Below are 21,291 nucleotides of genomic sequence, written 5' to 3'. Positions count from 1 at the left end.
GAGCAAGGTGAGCAGGACCCTCCAGAAGATCTCCACATGGCTCCAACATACCCTCCATCGTTTCTCTGACAAAAATAGGGACATCCTATTCCATACCCTCCAACATTTAGGACGCCCTAATAAAAAGCGGGACATTCCGGGATCAAATCAGAAACTAGGATGGCTTTTGTAAATCCGGGCCTGGAAAATAGGGACACTTGGAGGGTCTGCTCCAATAACCCCGAGGGACCATTGGACTTGGACAATCCTGCCCCAGAACTGGAGGTCTCTTTATCATCTGCTTGGGTTCCTGGCCAGTTCCCTCTCTCACCCATCCACAATCTCCCCTATGTCAAGTCAGGCAAGAGGAATAGAAGGCTTTTACCAACACTCAGCACTCTTAACAAACTACAGCTCCCAGGATTCATTGTGGGAGGAAGCCTTGACTGGTTAGATATGATACTGCTTTAAATGGATAGTGCAGATGGAGCTTTTGGTAAGTTGCTAGATCATGTTTTTTATTTAGCGGCATGGAATCCATAGCAGCTGCTTGTCATTTAGTGCCAAAGGTATTAGGTGTGAAATGTGGGAGGAGATATGTGCAATGGTCATGGGTGACTACTTTTACAGACAGTAACTGGAATTTGTAAACTGCATTTATTCTTCTTTAATGATTATTTTATTTTGTTGTTTAAGTTGTTTGTAATCCACCCAGAGAACATCATTCTTCATAGGCATATAGATACTGATTACACACACACACACACACACACACACACACACACACACTTTCACACTTTCCCGTGGGGTCACGAGGGATAGAGAACTGCTTTGCCAAAGAAATGGGGAGGGGAGGGGGCAGAAAAGAAGCTGAAAGTATATCCAGACTATCACTATTGTGCGGGATGGATTTGAGCGCATACTGGAACTTTAGGTTTGCACAATCAAAGTAGATTACAGGGTTGTGTCACCTTGCCACAACAAATTCTATATTTAAAAAAAGAAGCAGTCTTTTTGCAGTTTGGAAAGTGATGCAGAAATGCACTGAAAAGTGTGGAATGAGCAAATGCCCAGCAGGAAGACGTATAAACACCCCACAAGCTAATCAGGGTGCATGCAGGACAAATGCTCACTGTCATAACAGACCTGCAAACAAATCAAAACAAATAGTCAGTAAAGACCAGATGCAGTCTAACTTCTGAATAAGCTTTGTGCAAGCAGATCAGCATGAATGCTCAATAAACAGGTCATCTGGAGGAGCCTTGAGATTCTCAGCATGTTAAATGGCATTTAAATAACTAGAGACTGAACAGCTCACAGTCCCTGAGAATACCTACAGCCCTGATTGTAGTTTCGCCTTTTCACAGCATATTTAGAACAAGAAGAAAACTTGGAACATTATAGTACCAGAGGGATGCTGTATTTCTCATACCTGAAGATAATTAGCAATTTTTTAGCAGCATAATCTTCAGTCTAAATAGGCAATTAGACAAAATAATTATTTGCCTACAAGATGCTTGTAATAACTATAGTACCTGAAATGCTTTAGCTGCTGCCAATCCTAAATGTTTCTGGTTTTGTATCCTAGCAAGATGGCTAATTTTAAAGATTTTAATTAATTCCCACACTCCGAAGGATTTGATTTATGCTTACAAAGCCTTCGAAAGGCCTGGTCCTCATCTCTCTTCCCATGTTTTGTAGGTGAGGTCGGGAATGCACCGTTTACCCACAACCTTCCCGTGAGGGCTCATCATGGCTGAACAAACCTAGTAATCATGCATAATGGGTTGGAACATGAGGTTCACGAGTGGAACTCTATGCAGAAGTTCCCGCTCTTGGCAATTTTCATCAGGTTTCCCTTACGGAAGCTTGTTCCTCCCACTTACTTTAGAGCAGTGGTTCCCAATTAGCTAATTACTGAGGACCCCCTATTTTTCAAAAGCCAAGCCAAGGACCCCCTACTTTCGAAAATTTTGATAACTCTAAGGTAGTTACCTCAGCAAAGCAATTTTCTGAACAAAATGTGAGGTAGCCCGTAATAAGCAAAGGATTTTTGGCAAACTAAAAAACAGATCATAAAAATATTACTATGCAAAAATGACAAAAAAATAGTTGGGGGGAGGCAAGGGGTGAGACTGCAGACCCCCTGGGTGCGTTCCACAAACCCTCAAGGGTCCCCAGACCCCTAATTGGGAACCACTGCTTTAGAGGGTGGGTGACTTTCTGCATACCCTCCAACATTGCTCCAATGAAAGCAGGAACATCCTATTCAATAACAATAATAATGGTTGTTGTTTTTTGTTTTGTTATTTATATCCCACGCATCTGTCTGGCTTGCCCCAGCCACTCTGGAGGGCTTCCAGCATATATAAAAACATAATAGAACATTAAACTTTTAAAAAAAAAAAAAACAAAAACCTTCCCTATAGAGGGCTGCCTTCAGATGTCTTCTAAAGGTTGTATAGTTACTTATCTTCTTGGCTCAGGGAGCGCATAACTCCATACTCTCCAACATTTCTCCGATGAAAATAGGGATGTCCTAAGGACATTCCAGGATCAAAACAGAAACTGGGACGGCTTCTGTAAATCTGGGACTGGCCCTGGAAAATAGGGCACTTGGAGGGTCTTCTTCTGGAATGCTGAGGGAGGTGGCACAGGAAGTTGTGGGGAAAGAGGAAATAGGCAGGCATTGCCTCCCAGCCCTTCTGTGAGTGTGAACTTTCATTTGATCAAAGCCCCCTCTGTGGACAGGAAGGGCCATTCCATGAGTATTTGTGGAAGGGCTGCGCGGGATCTAGCCCTCTGTATAATCCCCGGGGATGCGCACAAATCACACCAGAATGCTGATGCAGTGTGGCTGACCACAAATCATACACATTCTACACTCATAGTGTTTGCTTTGCCATATTCTGAGGTGTAGGCCTTGATTTTGGATTAATAATTAAAAGAAATGTGAAATTCCAGAAGGATTAATTTGAAGGTGAATTTGAAAACCCTAGATTTTGTTACCACTGTGCTTAAAACTACAGCTTTCTAAAAAGCTAAACACACGTGAACACTGGTCTCATGACTCCTAGTGTGTAGATCATGCTTAAAAAATAAATAAAAATGATGGGGATTCTAAAATTAACTTCCTGGCAAATAAAAATGCACTACCATACTTCTAACAAAGTCAACCTTCACTTATTGATTGATGAGCCCATTTGACAAGTCACATTTCAGCAGACCTCATTGTTGCACTGTGTTGCAACAGGGACTTCTAGATTCAGATAGATTAGCACACAGAGACAAATGTTGCAATCTTTTTTTTCACTTGGGCAAAGCCTCCCAAAGATTTATATAAAATAATTTATCATAAAATGAGTTTGAGAATGGCAAATCTATCTATATTTTAATTCAGAAGATGGGTTGCAGATTTTGACATATTAATTTATGCTGTTGTTGTTTTTTGGGCTTGCCAATCAGAAGGTTGGCAGTTTGAATCTCCGCAACGGGGTGAGCTCCCATTGCTCGGTCCCTGCTCCTGCCAACCTAGCAGTTCGAAAGCACACCAAAAGTTGAAGTAGATAAATAGGTACCGCTCTGGTGGGAAGGTAAACGGCGTTTCTGTGCGCTGCTCTGGTTTGCCCAGAAGCGGCTTAGCCATGCTGGCCACATGACCTGGAAAAACTGTTGGCGGACAAAACACCGGCTCCCTCGGCCTGTAAAGTGAGATGAGCGCCACAACCCCAGAGTTGTCTGCGACTGCACTTAACTGTCAGGAGTCCTTTACCTTTTAGCAACTCCTAGCACCCATGACAAACTACAGTTCCCAGGATTCTTTGGGGGAAGCAGTGCCTGTTGAAGTGAGGTACAGTGGTTCCTCAGGTTACATACGCTTCAGGTTACATACGCTTCAGGTTACAGACTCCGCTAACCCAGAAATATTACCTCAGGTTAAGAACTTTGCTTCAGGATGAGAACAGAAATTGTGCAGCGGTGGCACAGCGGCAGCAGGAGGCCCCATTAGCTAACGTGGTGCTTCAGGTTAAGAACAGTTTCAGGTTAAGAACAGACCTCCAGAACGAATTAAGTTCTTAACCCGAGGTACCACTGTACTAGTATTGCTTTAAATGTGTGGTGCGAATGGCTCTGTACTTTTATGTAGCTTCTGATATTTCAAGGTTCCACTTTTTATTAGATTTCTCAACTAAACCATGAATGTATTACGAAATAAATTTGGCAGGGAGTATGTGTTGAGCTGGTAGGAGAAGGGAAATAGTTATTTTCACGGCAGTACAGAGTTTATAGTCTCTGTGTGTACTTTGTATGTCTCAGAGTCTATGAGTATAAAGGTTGTATTCTCAATAACAGGATTATTCATTGATGATGTAGTAATGATTGTACTTGTCTTTTGGTTATTAAATTGTTTGCTTTGCTTGCTTTGAATGCCAACCAAAAGTTAGTCATAGCAATTCTTGGAAAGGATGTGAACAAACTGGTAATGGAAGCAATAATAATTTGGTCATAACAGCTACTTTGGAAAAGAGCACTTTAACCAAGGCCACATTTGATCTGGATCTCTGGGTTTTATGAAAAATAGCTGCTTATCATAGCCTGTGCATTGCTGAGGGTTTTCAAAAAGCTGATGCTTAATTGTGCACAGACAGACGATCTTACGCAGAGGGTCCTTAAAATGCTGTGTGTGCATATGTGTGTGTGTGTGTGTTTGCGGCACCTTGGCCCATTAAGTTTGCTTCATACATTATAGAATGAGAACATATAAGACATTAATGTATGCAACAGATGATGGTTCTTTCTGGGGTGGGCAGGGACTGTAGGTAGCACTGGCTATCTTTTCAGACAATGTTTGATCAATTGACTTGGTTAAATATTGATCAAATAATGGTAATTTATAGCAGTAATTTATGAGAACTGTGACAAAGAAGAGAGAACAAGATGTTGATTCTAATTACCACAAACAAGTTAGTTAATAATTAGCATTTTTAGTGCTTTTAAAAAAAAAAGTGGTAAAAGCCCTTTACACACACTATCTAAAGCAAGAGCCGGGAACCTATATTTTGAACTGCCGTGGGATCTTCGGATGAATGGCGGTATATAAATAACAACAATACTGTAGTAATAATAATGATGTTGTTGGACTTAAACTCTCACCACCAGCCCCAACCAGGGTGACCACAGGTCAGAGATGATCGGAATTGTAGTCCAGCAACATCTCAGGTGTGGGGGGTCACAGGCTCCCCAACCTGATCTTGTACAATTCTTACAACACCCATTTGAAGTAGGGGCAGTATTGTGATCCCCATAATGTTAGACAGAAGGGGGTTGAGTCTGAGATCATAGTGGCTGGACGGAGGCTGCTCAGCAAGTCAGTGGCTGAGGTGAGATATTATCAAGGAATGGAAATGCCAGCTCACACATTGAGCTTTTAGATACTATGCTCTGCCAACTCTCTAGGTACCCATTGTAACATACTTTGCAGTGTTGACAAGATTACCGACATTTAATACAGACAGAAAGTTAAGGCACTGTTTCCACGGTTTAGTCAAAGATCACAGAAAATGTACCTCTACTGTATCCTAAGCCCTCAATCTTGCCTTTTATTTTTGACCATATATTTGATCGATGTCCTTGTTCAAACATTTTGATTCACAAAATGGGGGGATGGTGTGTGTGTGTGTGTGTGTGTGTGTGTGTGTGTGTGTGTTTTAAGCCGCTTTCCCTCCCCAAAAGCAAAAGTCCTGGGGGTAACCTCTCATAATAGCCCTCCCCCATGTTTTCTTCATTTGGCTGGCCGTTAAGCAATATCTTATTACCAGAGGAATGCATGTGTTAAAACAGATGGGAGCCAGTTCATGCCTTTATCCTTCTGTAATAACAACCGTGTCTCCTTTTTGCCTTGTCTGAGGGCTGATTCACAGTCATGTATCTTCATCACTTGCTGATGTAACATCAGGTGATGATTTGCATGGCTGGATGGGCCACCAGAGATAGGACACTGGAGGTAGAACGTTTGTAGCCTCGAAAGCATTGTTTTCCAATGGGGCTGACTCAGGGAGCTTGCACTCAAGGGTTTGCACATGCATGAGTGAGCCATGCATGGGGCAGATGGTGTGGTGGGGCAGAGGCACTTGCCTGGCGGGGGAGAGGCAAGGTGCTTGGGAGGGTGGCATGGTGCAAATGCATTGGCAGGAGCTCTGGAGTGGATTGGCCGTAACCGTTGCACTGTGCCGATCTCACCACCAACCTGCGCCTCGTGGTTGGCAGTGGTGACTCACCTGCTGGAAGGTCACCTGAGTGCTTCTACCCTACCCCACTGTTGGCTGCTGCTGTTTAGGGAAGCTTTTAATGTTTAATAAGTTATTGTATTTTAGTGTTCTGTTGGAAGCCGCCCAGAGTGGCTGGGGAAACCCAGCCAGATGGGCAAGGTATAAATAATAAATTATTATCATTATCTGCTGTATACAAAGCATTATACAGTATAGTGTAACAGATCCTCCAAGTGTCCCTACTTCCCAAGAACAGTCCCAGATTTACAAAAGCTGTCCTGGTTTCTGATTTGATCCTGGAATGTCCCGCTTTTCCTTGGGATGTCCCTATTTTCACCGGAGAAATGTTGGAGGTATGCAGCCCCCGACCCAAGGAGATAAGTAACTGTACAAGCTTTAGAAGACATCTGAAGGCAGCCCTGTATAGGGAAGTTTTTAAATGTTCAATGTTATGTTTTTATATGTGTTGGAAGCTGCCCCAGTATGGCGTTCAAAGTGACAACCCAGTCAGATGGAATAGGATGTTGGAGGGTATGATGCGAGGCAGGGTGCTTAACATGGTTCCCTCCAGATATTACTGAACTACAGCTTGTATCATCCCTGACCATTGGCCATGCTGGCTGGGGTTGATGGGAGTGGAATTAAGCCATATCTGGAGTGCCACATGTAGTCCATCCCAGGGGTGGTGGACAGAACGTTTTTGAGTTGGGCCACAGAGGCCCAGAGTCAAATCCCCATTCAGTGATGACCCATATTGTTTATCGTTGGGCCAGTCCCATATATTAGCTGTGAGTAGTGTTGGCTGGTCCCCTTTGCAACTGGTAGGGAGTAGACAGAGAGTCCAAGCAGCAGGTAAGGCCAGGAGCTATGACAGCCACTCCCTGACTGGTTGTAAGTAAGAAGGCAGACAGATGGTGGTGGGGCAATGCCTAGATGGAATGGACTGTAATGATCATGAACCTACTTTACAAGTTTGTAGTGAGGATAATATGGGGATGAACCCCATGGCTGCTACCAGAAGAGTTCCTGGGGGAAAGGGCAAGATAAAAATATGAGGTGGAATTTTGAAGTTGCAACAAAACACATAGGATGTAATCTTAATAATAATAATAATATTTTCCATTATTCCGCCTGTTTGGGAGTTCAAAGCACTTCATGTGCATTAGTTCAATAATGAATGCAAGGCAGGTTGATTTGAAGCTACAAATCCCCAGTTAATTTATTCTAGAGTTACTCCATTAAAATCACTGACTCCTCAGCACTCCCTGAGTTGCTGCATCCTGATTGTTTCAAGTGTCCGACTTAAATCATGGAATGTTGGTTTTGCCACTATAGCATTTTGCTCCTTTACTACCTTTCTGAGTTCTGTAAAAGACAGTTTTGCTTATTCATCATGGGTGAAACGAGCTGGTATTTTTCCTGGAAGGTTACAGCTCAAAGCGCTTATTTCATGTTTTCTATGTTGTAACACGATCTGTTATGATAATTTTTAAAAGAGAGAGAGGTACTTATTTCATGTGTATTCTCTGCAGGCTCAACTAAATTTAAGCAGCTTTTCTATAAAATATATGTTTAAAGGCAGGAGGGATGTAGGCAGGGGGAGTGCTGTTAGTTTCTGATCTTGAAAACATGTGCAGGAAACCTGAGAATGTGCCAGTTTCTTTTGGTAGGAAACTTGTAGAATTTCTGTAGTATTTCTTTTGGGATTACATCACAGTTTCATTTAATTTTTAGGATAAGACTTAAATTCAATATTTGTATATAAGCCAGGGAAACTGTACCATAAACAGAGGAATTTTCTAGTGAGTCAGAGTTCCAGGAATCCCATATTTGCTTAAGATCATTTATGTGAGGACTAGCTAGAACCATTAGTCATCTGGCTATGATTTTTTTTTTTTAACCTTTGCAGGTTAATTGCATTTTCAAAAAGTGCACTTAAGGCAGTGCCCAGAATATATGTATATATCTCCTGATTTTGAATTTCTTTCTAGATATCAGGGGAGGCACATCCTATTTTGCCGCTTGAGGTGAATCAGGAAGTGCTGTTTGGCCCTGCTGCTCCTGCCACCATATACCCACTTTAGTCACTGCCCCATGCCCTGCCCCATCTGCTGCTGACAGAGAAGCAGCAGCACCACCGGTGCCAAATTTGAGCAAGGGCACACCGATTTGGGGTGAGATTTCACCCAAAACCATGTGAAATCTTGAGTGCTCTGCAAGATCTCGCCATCCTTCCTAAAATTGGCACCGATGGCAGCGATGCTTCTCCACCAATGGCAGAGGCGAAGAAGGAGTTGGTGGGGCACCTATGGGCATGCTGTCTGGGGGACTTCTGGCGCCTGAAGCAGCCTCATGATTGGGCCAGCTCTGCCTGATATTCATGGATATACAGTGGTACCTCGAGTTACAAATACCTCAGGTTTCAAACGCTTCAGGTTACAAACTCCGCTAACCTGGAAGAGTTACCTCGAGCTGAGAACTTTGCCCCAGGATGAGAATGGAAGTTGTGTGCCGGTGGCGCAGCAGCAGCAAGAAGCCTCATTAGCGAAAACACACCTCTAGTTAAGAATAGTTTCAGATTAAGAATGGACCTCCGGAACGAATTAAGTTCGTAACTAGAGGTACCACTGTACAGTATATATTTTTTTATCATGTAAAAAGTTGGCTTAAATAACAGATCCACTAAAAATTAAAATATCCACAGATGTGATGTTGCTATATCTATCGATGATGAAAAGCCAGCTTAATCTTTTAAGGCATTTACTATAGACGTATTTGAATGCGGGATCAGATTAAAGCAGAAAACACACAGATTTGTGGAATAGTGCTTTTGCCAATTTACTCCCTCCCTGATCAAATTGACTTGGCAAAGGAACAAATAACCAAAGTAAAATGCTGCAATCTTTGAAAAAAATCTCTGTAGCAATTGGCTGTAAGAGCTCTTGCTTCAATATATTGAATTAAGACCTTTGTAGCCATGGGCTCAGCTGCCAAGATGTCACAGAATGTTTATGAGCATTCCAACCACTCAAAACTTTAAAGCAAAAGTGTCAGCATATTAACCTAGGGACAGATGAGTTTGTGTGGTGTTGGGTGGAAGCAGTAGACAGAAATGGTGTTTATCAACTTTTAGCTTGTCTGTTGTGTAGCGGGCACAAGCAGATGTCAACCTCCCCACCACCTCCTTTGCTCCCTCCATCCTGGTGAGCAACAGGGACCCACCTAACAGGAAACTAGAGTAGCAGCTCCACCCCACCCAGCGAGCCACTTCTGGTAGAGTGGCCTTGTGCCCTACTTTGCAGAGGACTTTCCTACATGAGAAGGACCCTTGGAGGCCAGACCTCTGTTTGAAGGAATCTTCTCCAAGAGTTATCTGGTCCAAGTCTGGTTTGCAGATAGAATAATTGCAGGAAGGGAGAGCCAGAGGCCTTGAGGTTTCCCATCAAGAATGAACATCTGTTGAGCAGGTCACCTGGTCACTTTCCCCCAGTGTGGTGAGACGCATTGTATTTCCGTTTTAATGATAGCTGTTTTTTCCAAATTTGCACCTCTATGTAGAAAGTAGGTTTTATTAAAATCTGCACTCTCTTTTTGACCTTTCTTTGTTGTGGTACATTGCCTCTTTTTGGTATTTAACTGGTGGCCACCCTATGAAATTGTTGTTGGTATGTGAATGCTATTTCTGAGCACTGTGTGGGTGATGTGCGTGAATGTGTCTGAGAAAGCGAAAGAGGAAGAGGTACAGGAAAAGTTATTTCACACAAAAGCACGCACCCACAAATTTACCGATCTCCTCTTGGTTAGGATGCTCTGTTTCAGTGGTGGTGAAAATGAACCTGGCAAAAGCTTTATCGAAATGGCTGTGAGCAGACGTCACAGACTCAGAGCAATAACCTTTGCCGTGTATTGCGGAGCCAAATGTGACCCTCTCTTGGTTGTCTCTTGCAGGATGAAGTTGTTGCTGCTTCAGAGAAGGTCACGGTGAAGCTCGAAGACTTGGCCAAATGGGCCCAGGCAGATTTCTCCAAATGGAAACGTGGACTCCGGGGTGAAGCCATTAGACCTACAGAACTGGGAAAGAATGGCCAGAAGGAAGCGCTGGGCAGGTTCAGGCAAACCACACACAACAGCGGCCTCAACTTTAGAGACATTTTGAAGGAAAAGGCTGACCTTGGTAAGTACACAGTTCACCTCCTATGTGATGGGTGCTGTGACTCTTGGCTGGACAACTTTTCCATTGCGCTTGTCTGTTGGATAAAGAGGCTACCCCAAGGTCTCTTTGTGATTGTGTACCTCAAATAAAGCTCATCCCCCTCTGCACACGCAGTATTATACATCAAGCTGCTATATAAGGAGCTTCTGACATCAGGTTGTAATATTGCTCGAGGGGTCAGCAGGGCAAAGATGGGAAGTGGGGAGTTTTAAAATAACCCTACTAGGCATGCCTAAAGTAGCTCCTTCAATGTCATCTTGTCAGAGCCGGTGTAAGACGTCTTACCACCCGAGGCGTCCCATTCCGTGCACAGAACTTGACTAGACTGAAGTTAATGGCTACTTCAACACTGGTGACAGGACGGCATCCTTCACCACCCTCAAGGGAAACAGGTTGCAGGACACATGCAGCTCTGTCCTCCAAGGCACAGGAATGGCCAGATTGCTTTGGGGGATCAGGAGGATGTCACTGTTGCCCACCCCACATGTTCCAGCCACCTGAGGTGGCCACCTTGCTCTGCCTAATATTAGGGCCGGTCCTAGATACCATGTAACTTGATGGTCACACACTTTGACTTCAAGGAATGATGGGTCCCGTAGAACTATCTGTTTCTCTTTTGCTCTGGGATCCAACATGGCAAAAAGAATCTGTAGAAAAAGCTGAACCAAGGTGTTTTTTTGTGGCCCGGGTTCCTTCCCACTGATCAACACGAGACATAATAAAAAGTTATTCTATGTTGTACACCATCCCTAATGAACCCATTGTTGCTGAAAGTTCCCTCAGTTTCAGCAGTTTCAGCTGTATCGTTGATGCCTGCCATTTCTACAACAGAAGCCCCCTTCAGAGTGCTGGGATACCCAGAACACACCAACACAGTGTCTTGACCTACTTGTGCAGTTCTTTGGATGCGCATCATAGATTTTATCACTCCCACCCCTGTCCTGCACATTACAGAAGGGGAAGTGTATTGATTCCACAGTTGAGTTGCAAGAAGCTGTACCTGCCCAGTTGTTTTTGTTTTTGAAAAGGTGATGTTTAAATAGCTCCAAGGGTAAGCCATAAATAGGAGATAAGAAATTAAAAGTGAAAACGCATGCCTTGCCATCCCGGTGAGACAATTGCCTTCGGCGTGTATTGAATACAAGGTTAAGTTGTTACTGGGTATAAATAGATGTAGCGTTGTTGACAGGAAGTTATATATCTATATATACTGTATCTATATAAAGTATACATTTCTTTAGCGGTATTTAGACCAGGGACAGTCTGTGCAGGGTCTTGCAATTTGTTATTAGGCTACCAGTGTGCCCCGCTTAGAATCTGTACATGCACTGTTGCATCAAGGGCATTTGAGGAGGCCGTTCTTTGGAAATTCCATTGCAAACCGATGTGATTTTCATCTCTTGTTCTAATGTGCAGATTAGAACATAGTCACCCCTTGGATTTCATTCTTTGTGATGCAGTTCTCGGCTCAAAAAGAGAGAAATGCATCAACTTGTGTTTAAAATGCATATATTTTATATAAAATACATTTAGAAAAGCCATATTAAATTATGCAAAATAATGTAATTTAGCCAAATTCGCGTAATTCATAGAGGGCGCAGAATCCAGATGTTCTTGGTACAGAATCTTTGCTGCCAGGAAATTTAATGTTAATAAAGTGCACATAGCCCTGGGCTGGGTGCACCTTAAGCCCTTCTGGTATTAGCACATGTTAACTGTGCCATTATGTCCTATTTTAATTAGCCTTAAGGGTGTTTATCTTTTTCTGGATCGTGCCCGGCAGCTGGGATTGAGAGCTCCCAACTGCATCTGTTAAATCTGGGAAGCAGTACTGTGTGTTCTGGCATGCTTACTTAGAAGCAGGTTCTAAGCCCTTGTGGTAGGTGCTTCCAAATATGGCGGCCGTCCTATACACATTGAGCTGAGAGTAAGCCCACTGAGTTCCATGGGGTTTACTTTAGGGTAGTCATTGCACCGTAAATGCGTATAGAATCACGGCTCCGTAGCTGCAGCGAGTCTTGATGTTTGTCGAGACTTCACACAAACTGATGCTACCTCCAACAGTCTGAGAATTGTGTGGCTGCTATGCAATCGGTGGCGCTGTGGGTAAAACCTCAGTGCCTAGGACTTGCCGATCGCATGGTCGGCGGTTCGAATCCCTGCAGCGGGGTGAGCTCCCGTTGTCCGGTCCCAGCTCCTGCCCACCTAGCAGTTCGAAAGCACCCCTAAGTACAAGTAGATAAATAGGTACCGTTTTATAGCGGGAAGGTAAACGGCGTTTCCGTGTGCTGTGCTGGTGCTGGCTCGCCAGAGCAGCTTCGTCATGCTGGCCACGTGACCCGGAAGTGTCTTCGGACGGCGCCGGCTCCCGGCCTCTTTAACGAGATGAGCACGCAACCCTAGAGTCGGTCACGACTGGCCCGTACGGGCAGGGATACCTTTACCTTTACCTTTATGCAAGCGGTATACATTCATCTGAGTATAACTTTCCTTCAGAAGCATGATAGATGTTGCATGCAGTGGTGGACCTTGGGGTCTCGAGTTTTAGTGGTGCCCCCTGCCCCTTGCGCTCCATTCTAATTAATAGTTGCGGCATCCCCTGCATTATTGAGGAATAAATTTGTTCCGCTAGTGCTGGAGGCTTAAAGAAGCAAGGGATGGGAATCAGGAGATAAAGGCAAGGTGTCAGGGAACAGGGACAATGAAAGACACCAGGTCCTGTTGTTGTGGGTTATTGGGAGACAAGCTGGAGGCAGCAACTTGGGCTAGCTCCTCTTTATTTAACACGAAAATAAACTAAAGCAGGGATAGCCAATGTGGTGTGTCTTCCCCTTCCCCCCAATACTGCATACCATCTAACATTTTGAGGTGGAAAACCAGGATGCCATCTTGTGGGGCGGTGACCCGCGCAAGATTGTGGCCCCCAAAATGGCTGCTGTGCTCTCTGTGTCGTTTGGTTTGGACTACGACTTCTATCCAGGCTTAGCCAGTGTGGCCAATGATCAGGCATAATGGGAGTTTTATCAGGAGGACAGCACATTGGCTAGCCGTGAGGTAAAAGGTCTGGCCTAGCCCCTGTCCCCCTCTGTTCCTTTACTTCAGAGAAATTTCATCCAAGTCCAAGGCGCAACTTTGTAGTAAGGGCGTTGTGGATTGGTGTGCATAAATAAGGCTATTTCTTTCATTTGTTTATCAAAATAACAGAAAAGCAACAATACTGTGCAGATAAAAATAGATTTGGTTGTGGAATGTATTATTCATAATGAGCATGGGAACCTGTTTTTCCAGAAGAATTGGTCTGATTAAATCACTCACTTGTAGGGCCTTTAGTTGTGTGGGTTTTTGTTTTGCTTTGTTTTTGTCTTCAAAATCATTGAAAGGGTTTTTTTTTAAAAAAAAGCAAATGAACTTGCATATCCATATTTGGTAAAGCAGAAGAAAATAGCTGACTGATGGGTTATTCATTTTCCAGATTTTTTCGCAACTATGCAGTGCAAACGTGTCTATTAAAGATGGGGAAGTTGATTTTTTGAAAAATACATATGTATCTTCATTGCTTGGTCTACCGTCTGCAAAAGGGGAAAATCAAATTATTTTATATAACACTGCTTCTTACAGAGTTCCTTTAAGTGAAGTATGAAAGCTGTAGTGTAAGCTTTATAGGCCTATAAATATGTCATTATAGCTGGACTACATTTATATCTTCTGGATTGGTGTTTAAGCCAAGAAAATATGTCTCTGCAGGTTGGGTTTTTTTTATTGAAACCCTTTGAGGCATACAACAAAATGTGTTTTAGGATAAGGTTATTAAAACAGCATTTTCATTTTTATTATTTTTTTACAGTGGGCTCACTGTCAATTACACCACCACAAACTGTCTGTGGATAGGCAGTTATGAATGGCTTCATCGCCAAACATGCCTTTAGAAAAAGAAAAAAAGACAGAGGATTCAGAACTGAGATGGTTAGGAAGAGGTGTAGGGGAATTACATAATTTAGCTCTCAAGGGCTCAATTTATTGGGGTGCTGTAGTATAGCCAGTTTAACCCCCCTTTGTGCCGTTTGAACTCGTGCTGTGCCAAATATTTGTCTTGTGGGGTGTGTGTGTGTGTGTGTGTGTGTGTGTGTCCCCACACTTCTGAATATTCTCCATGGGTTTACGAGAAGAGAAATTTAACATTATGCTGGGGAAAAGAAAATTTTGGAGAAATTCTCAGGGGTGGGATGTAGCTTTTGTTCTGTATAGCTTATTTTCAAGGTGGCCAAGGGGTCTTTTTGTAAATGACTTTTCTTTCATTCTGCAAAGCATCTCTGCAGTGGCCTGTACTTCTCCAACGATTTGTGCTTCCCTTAAAAAGAAAGTCGTTGACTGTACCGGTCTCGTCTCCCCCAAATAAAGGTTGAGAGGAAGACGTTGCAGGGCAACTTCTCCCGCTGGGGCTTTTTAAGATCAGGAATTACAGGCAATTGGGAAGGCTGGAGAAACATCTGCTGGAAGTCTTCTGCCATCTCTCAAGAGCAAGAGAAGCTCAACCTTACATCCACCATGAGAAACAGGCATAAAAATCAAAGCCTCTTCCATAGAGGAGGAAAAATTTCTAGACATTTGATCGCTGATTTCAGCACGACACCAGCTTAAACTCACATATTTGTTTGGTTTTCATTTGAATGATTGAAAATGTGGGTTACTTATGTGGGTTCAGACAAAAGTCCATGATATCTCTGGTTCAAAAGTTGAGGATATATCTGCACCACAGTTTCTCTGGTGTTTCAGCTTAAAAATGGTGTGAATCCTCTTGTGGAAAATGCACATTCCTTCTCCCCCCCCCCTTTGAGGTACCCCACACTGGTGTCACAAACTGGGTTTCGTACTTTGTTTTATCCTGTGATGATTGCTCCATCTGTATATGTAAAAGAGACAGAAAACCAGTTATCAGCATGTGAGCATAGTCTGTATGTTGGTTTGTACATCATGGCAAAACAGCATCGCAGCAAAGTGTGGCTTGTGCTTGCGGTCCAACGTCACAGTTGGAAGTGGGATTCCACTTCTCATTTGGAGAGCAAGCTCAAGCCATAGTTTGCTGGTTTTAATGTTATGGCAAACTATGGGTTGTCTAGGTTAGGAAATTGAGGGCACAGGCAGAACAAGGCTGATTCAATCACTAAAGTAGGATTCAGCTACCAGCTGCAAACTAACCCAGTATGTAAATTTATAGAGGTTGTCATTGTATCCAGGGCTATCATCGCACCCTTTTAGATAGGGCTGTGTGGCTGTGCCTTGGACGTTGCACAGCAAATCATTAGACGTTAGTTTCTTACCTGTTAACTGGTAGCTGCTCACACACACAAGACCAGGCCTATAAACAACCACTTAGCTGCTCATTTGTGATAAGTATTTTTTTCATTAAAAAGAAATAAATCATAAATTGAATGAACATTGGCCACAGGTACCTGACACCTATTCCTATCGTGCCACAGGTACCTGACACCGAAATGTGTCTGCAAGCAGGTTAATGTGAAGTGGAATTGTTAGACCCTGCTCTGACCACGTTTTATAACTTTCTCTTTCTATTCTTGACCTCTCTTCAGAGTGATAAGAAAGCTAAAGAAAGAAAGTGCAAAAACCAACAACCCTTCACCCATTATGTAAAATAGATTCCTAATAATGTATAAATAAATCATAATATCCATGTTCTGTCTAATGATCAGTTGGAGTAAATTAATACTTTAATGAGTAGACTGATGGGTTGTTTCCTTAGCTGCAGATTTGAAAACTGGGTTTTTGAATTGGACAGTCGTTGGCAGTCTCCCTGGGTTTTACTGTTGGTGGCATTGTTCTCTTGCTCTCAGTAACAAGTTTTAAGCTGATTTTGCAGGCAAATGGCTTAGTTAATTGTGAGAAGCTACTGTGTTTATTAAATGCCCTGACAACCACCACTCTATCAATACTAGACCCTTCGGCTCTGTCCTTGAGGAAGGCTAACCCCTTTGTTGTGCATTGAACTTTCATATTCTTGACTCTACTTTTTATGGGTTCTTGCCCACAGCATCTGAACCCGTCCATGACACACTTGTTAGTTTTTAAGGTACCACAAAACTCCTTGGGTGTTTTGTCCCTCTGCTGAGATATTGCATATGCTTGTTTGTTTTAATCGCTGTAATTGTTTGTTGTAATTGTTTGATTGGTTTAAAGCGGAGCTGTTAAATTGAACTAATACTTAACTATTTCCATAGTTTAATGAGCTGACTGCCCTTAGTTTTGCAAATTGAAACTGGCTTCTTTAATTGCTTTTTAATGTTCTCAGAAAACCATGTTTGCATAAGTATGTTTGTTTACTGCATTTTTTATTCCACCCTTTCTCCAGTGAGCTCATAGTGGCAGTTATGGGTTCTCCTCCCCCATCGGCAGACCTGTAAAATAGATTATTTATGAATGCACTTCAGTTTATAAAAAAATATTGTCATATCATGCATGCTGCTCAGTCCATACATTGTATCTTAAGTCCACTGATTTAAATATGTCTGTTATGAGTATTGTCAACAGTTCCTTCTTTTGACCTTTTCTGAGAAAACAGTGTACAAATGTCCCACTTCTAGACTTCACTAATAAGCATGGTACTATATAAAAAGAGCTGCATGAAAGCAGCTGGCAGAAATAAAACAAATATAAAGCAACAAGCAGGGAACTAAAAAGCCTAATAAATTTCTAAATAGGGCCTCACCTGGTGCCAAAATGACATGAAGATGGGTGCCCAGCAAGCCTTCTTGGGGAGAGCACCCCTCCATCAATAGACCACACCATGGAGTAAGCCTAGGCTGCCAGATAGTGTCTGACTGACCCAATGCTGAGAGCATTTGTGCCTTGGGCCTAGCCCAAGCAACCCTCCAAATTCTATATGTGGTTTTAATAGTTTCATGTACCGATTTGTCGAGATTTTTTTTTTTTTATCTGTGCGCACTAGTCTCTGATTCGGTGCCGGAGGCATCAACATTTGTCCTCCTTGTTGTTGTCTTTAGGACTTACAATGATTCTTTCATTTCTCCTTTATCACATTCCTTTTTCAATCTAAATCTTGTGGTTTAACTCAACACATTGATTTTCTGCTCAGCTGAATGTCTCCCATGGAGTTTGGTTCTTTCTTTGGGTGATTCACTGGTAAGTCATCCATTTTAAAATAACTTCTTTTCCTCCTCCCATTTAGCTCCCCCACCCCAATGTATTTTACTTTCTTTAGATTTTGTTACTCTTATCAAAACCCTCATCAAGTCTTGGTAGATCTGTGGTGTCTTTTCACCAACTCTTTTGTAAAGGGCCGCATACAAATAGAACTGCTGTAATAATATGGATAGGAGTCGCCGGTTTCAATTTACTGGGGTTTTTGTTTTGTCTCTTTTGGACTAATGTAGTGTGTTTGTTTTTAAAATGTTGCTTCACATTGTATGGTATAGATATGTTTCTTCCACAATGGGGAGAATGCTGTTGGCACTTGGGTCTTGCTTGTGAGCTTCCCATAGGAATCTGGCCACAGGATGCTGGACGAGGTAAGCCTTTGGCCTGATCCAGCAGTGCTGCTCTTGTTGATATTCAGAATTCAGAATTTGTTTGGACTATAAATACCTCAGAGACCACCTTCTCTTTAAACTGCTGGTGCCTGTTTAATTGATTGTACCATCCATGCATCACGTTGAACACCAAATGTACATAAAAAGGCTTCTTGGTAGCTGCTCCACCATTTGTGGAGCTCATAGGCTTGAGTTTATGCTCCTGTCTTCTATTTGTCAAAGTCTGCGCCTGCATATAGGAGCTGTAAATGTTTCTTCTTTGGGTTGGCAGTCAATGGCTAGGATTAAACAGGTATGGGGTACCTGAAATTTCACCAGATATTGTGTGTGTGTGTGTGTGTGTGTGTGTAATTGTTGCAACGCTTAAGTTTTATGGGGAGATGTCTGTACACAGTAAAATGGTAGACATGTGCTAGGCATCTGTGGTCAACTGAGTCTCCTTTCTCTCCCCCCATTTTCTGCTTCAGTTTTTCTCTCCATTTTACCGCAGGCGACCTTGCTTCCTGCCCCTTAACATTTTTTTTGCTTATTCTACATCTCTTCATTCCGTTAAGTGTAACAGTCAGAATTCTATGGCATCAAGTTAATGCTATCATTCAATAAATGTGTTTGTAGCACGTAAGTCCGGACCTTGTAGATTAGCCCTGAAATCACAAGATGATGGTAGGACAACTTGGACATCTATGGAGGCCATAGTTCAGTAGGAGCACAAATACTTGCATGCAGAAGGTCTCAATTCCAATCCCTGGATGCCTTCAGTTAAAGGACCTTGGATAGCCCTAGGCTATATACCATACAACATGAACCCAGGCTATATACCATACACCTTGACCCAGTGATAGTGAAACTCCAAAGAAGCAGTTAACATGTGGTTTTATGATCTCTATAGGTTTCACCCAAGTAGTATTTTCTGTCTTGTTATGAAGGTTAGTTAACTTTCCCCACTCCCAGATTTTTCAGGGCCACAACTGTACCTTCAAACCAAAGCGACTGGCAGGATTTGCCTGTGGTTTATGTTTGGCCATGTGCTCTTTGAATCCCCCTGGACTACTCAGTTGCCTAGTGAGAATTTGGATGATTCAAGTACTGTTGATTTTTAGCTTCTCCAGGGATGCAATATTTCATGAGTTTCAACACCCATGGCAGTGGTAGTATATTTAAACCTGCTGAAAAATTTGCCCTTGACTGGCCCTAGATGGCCTACTTATTGTCTTGTCTGAAGCCCCTTTTCAGTTTGTGATATAAAATCACTGAGGGAGAAAGTTCAGCCTACCATGTTTTGCTCATCAAGCTGAGCTCATCAAATTGATAGAGTCAGTATTTAATCTCCTGTTTTGACATCCTTCCAAACTGTTCCCGTCTGTAAATTACACAAGATACGAATTCTCGGTGTGCTAATATTTTGTTTGCATTATCATTTATCTTGATTTAAAGCCTAACCTATTCCAAAGGCCTGGAGTGGGAACAAAAGTATAAAACCTGCAGCAAAACAGAGTAAAAGCCAAACACGTTAAGATACATTGAAAGTCCCAGAGCCTGACCCACAGCCAACACTTTTGTGATGGGGGCAGACTTAGTGGCATACTGGCAGAGCCTCATAAGCAGTGCAAAATGGTGCAGCATAAATTCAAATGGTGTAATATGTTTAAATTGAAATGATGAGGAAATCACTATGTAATTAACTGATCTCTCCAAAATCCTTAAAAGAGCACCATCAAGTTCATACCAGTCATCACAGTGTCTTTGTAATCATTGGTTGAAAATGTAAGAAGGTTGGAGCAAGTTTACTTCTTGCTGAGCAACTGGTTAGTTTACCACAAATAAAAGGACTAGAAACTTTAAAAAATAAAAATGGAAAATTCAGGGAATGGGCTTGGAATATTGGAGTGGACACCCCTCTGCCCCGCTGCACTTAACTTTACCATCTCTGATTTTTCAAGGAATGTACACCTGAATATATTGTTTTACCTTCTAGCTTGATTTAGATGGAGCTCTCAAGCTGCAATATATTGCTATTGACTTATGCAGGACCTTCATTATATCCAATGTTTGTTTCCTTTCTACCCCTATAATTCAGTTTGTAGTTTCTAGGCTGTGTGTGTACACACACACACACACACACACACACACACACACACACACACACACACGTACGTTGTTGGACTAGAAAGAAGGCCATGATAAGCACTTTAAGCTTCATTGGTTTCAATGGGCCAGCTGAAGCATTTGGTTAGCCTTCTCCAGCTGAAATCAGTAAGATTTTAAAGCACACAGCTTTGTCTGGATCGTGCCCTTAAATGTGAAACTACTTTTTTCTCTGTTGAAATACCTGTAAGAAAACTGGTTTTGCTTAAAGTATACTGGTAGGACAGAGGGTGTAATCCTCGTCATAAACTGAAGTTGATTGAATATTCCTGATTAAACAGGTATGTGCAATTGTCTAGTAGTCTTGTAATACCAGTATTGTACAATTATGCTTACAAACTTAACAGATGTAATATAAACGACTTTGAGAAATTGCAACCCACATGCATTAGCATAGCCCTGTTTCATTATAAAAATAGGGTAATAAAGCAAGTAATTAAAAACTATTGGTGTTCTGTGACCATATTTATCAGATTTTAGTTGGTTTCCTCTCTTTGGTAACATCAAGATAACCTTACTATTACAGGGCTGTCTTGCAATAAATAACATTGCTTTACTGTATTTACTATCCTGTATATTAGTCCTTAATTGTCATTTGATCCTTCCTTGTCATGACTTTGTACTCCAATGATTTTGAAATGGTGTCAGAACTCCTGGTGTACATGTGGAATATTATGGGCTCTTGCTGCGGAAGTATTTATTTAAGACTTTTATATTTATTTAAACGAGTTCTTTGTTACAGGGATAATTATTAATGACTACAGTAAAATGGATGAATAAGAACTGAGATGAAGAGTACAGGCTGACAGGAAAGCTAAACCAAACCTGGATTAGTGGACTTCCTTGCAAGACCAGGGTGTAGTAAATCACTGGTACAATATTATATCATATGAAGTCAAACATGAGAACGTGTACTTTAAAAAAACGCACAACTGATTTGCTGGCAGGATCTGGTTGGGCAAGCTGTGATTGCGTAAACTTTGTTTACTTAGATCTTCTATTCTAAATGAATTCTTCCCTTATTTAATTTGCACAGCTAAGTTGCCTTTGTAACATGATAAAGAAATGCTTTTCTCACTTGTGGGTAATATAGAGGGGTCATTGAGACGGCAATCCTAGCAAA

The 21,291-nt window shown here is 42.2% G+C and overlaps 1 protein-coding gene across 2 annotated transcripts in view; it reads left to right on the top strand.

Moving 5' to 3' along the window:
* Positions 1–10,200: 10,200 nt before the first annotated feature.
* ARID5B (AT-rich interaction domain 5B) overlaps positions 10,201–21,291 on the top strand; it is a 152,427-nt gene continuing 141,336 nt past the window's right edge. The window contains exon 1 of one of the 2 annotated variants that reach the window (XM_081190840.1): positions 10,201–10,422. The gene's annotated coding sequence lies outside the window, so the exon portion shown is untranslated. The remainder of the gene's footprint in view (positions 10,423–21,291) is intronic. The other variant, XM_081190838.1, reaches the window with a different exon arrangement.

The sequence above is a fragment of the Podarcis bocagei genome (genome assembly GCF_964188305.1).
Source record: "Podarcis bocagei genome assembly, chromosome: 4".
Taxonomy (NCBI): domain Eukaryota; kingdom Metazoa; phylum Chordata; class Lepidosauria; order Squamata; family Lacertidae; genus Podarcis; species Podarcis bocagei.
The sequence above is the reverse complement of the archived record's forward strand: the minus strand, read 5'-3'. Positions and strand labels throughout refer to the sequence as shown.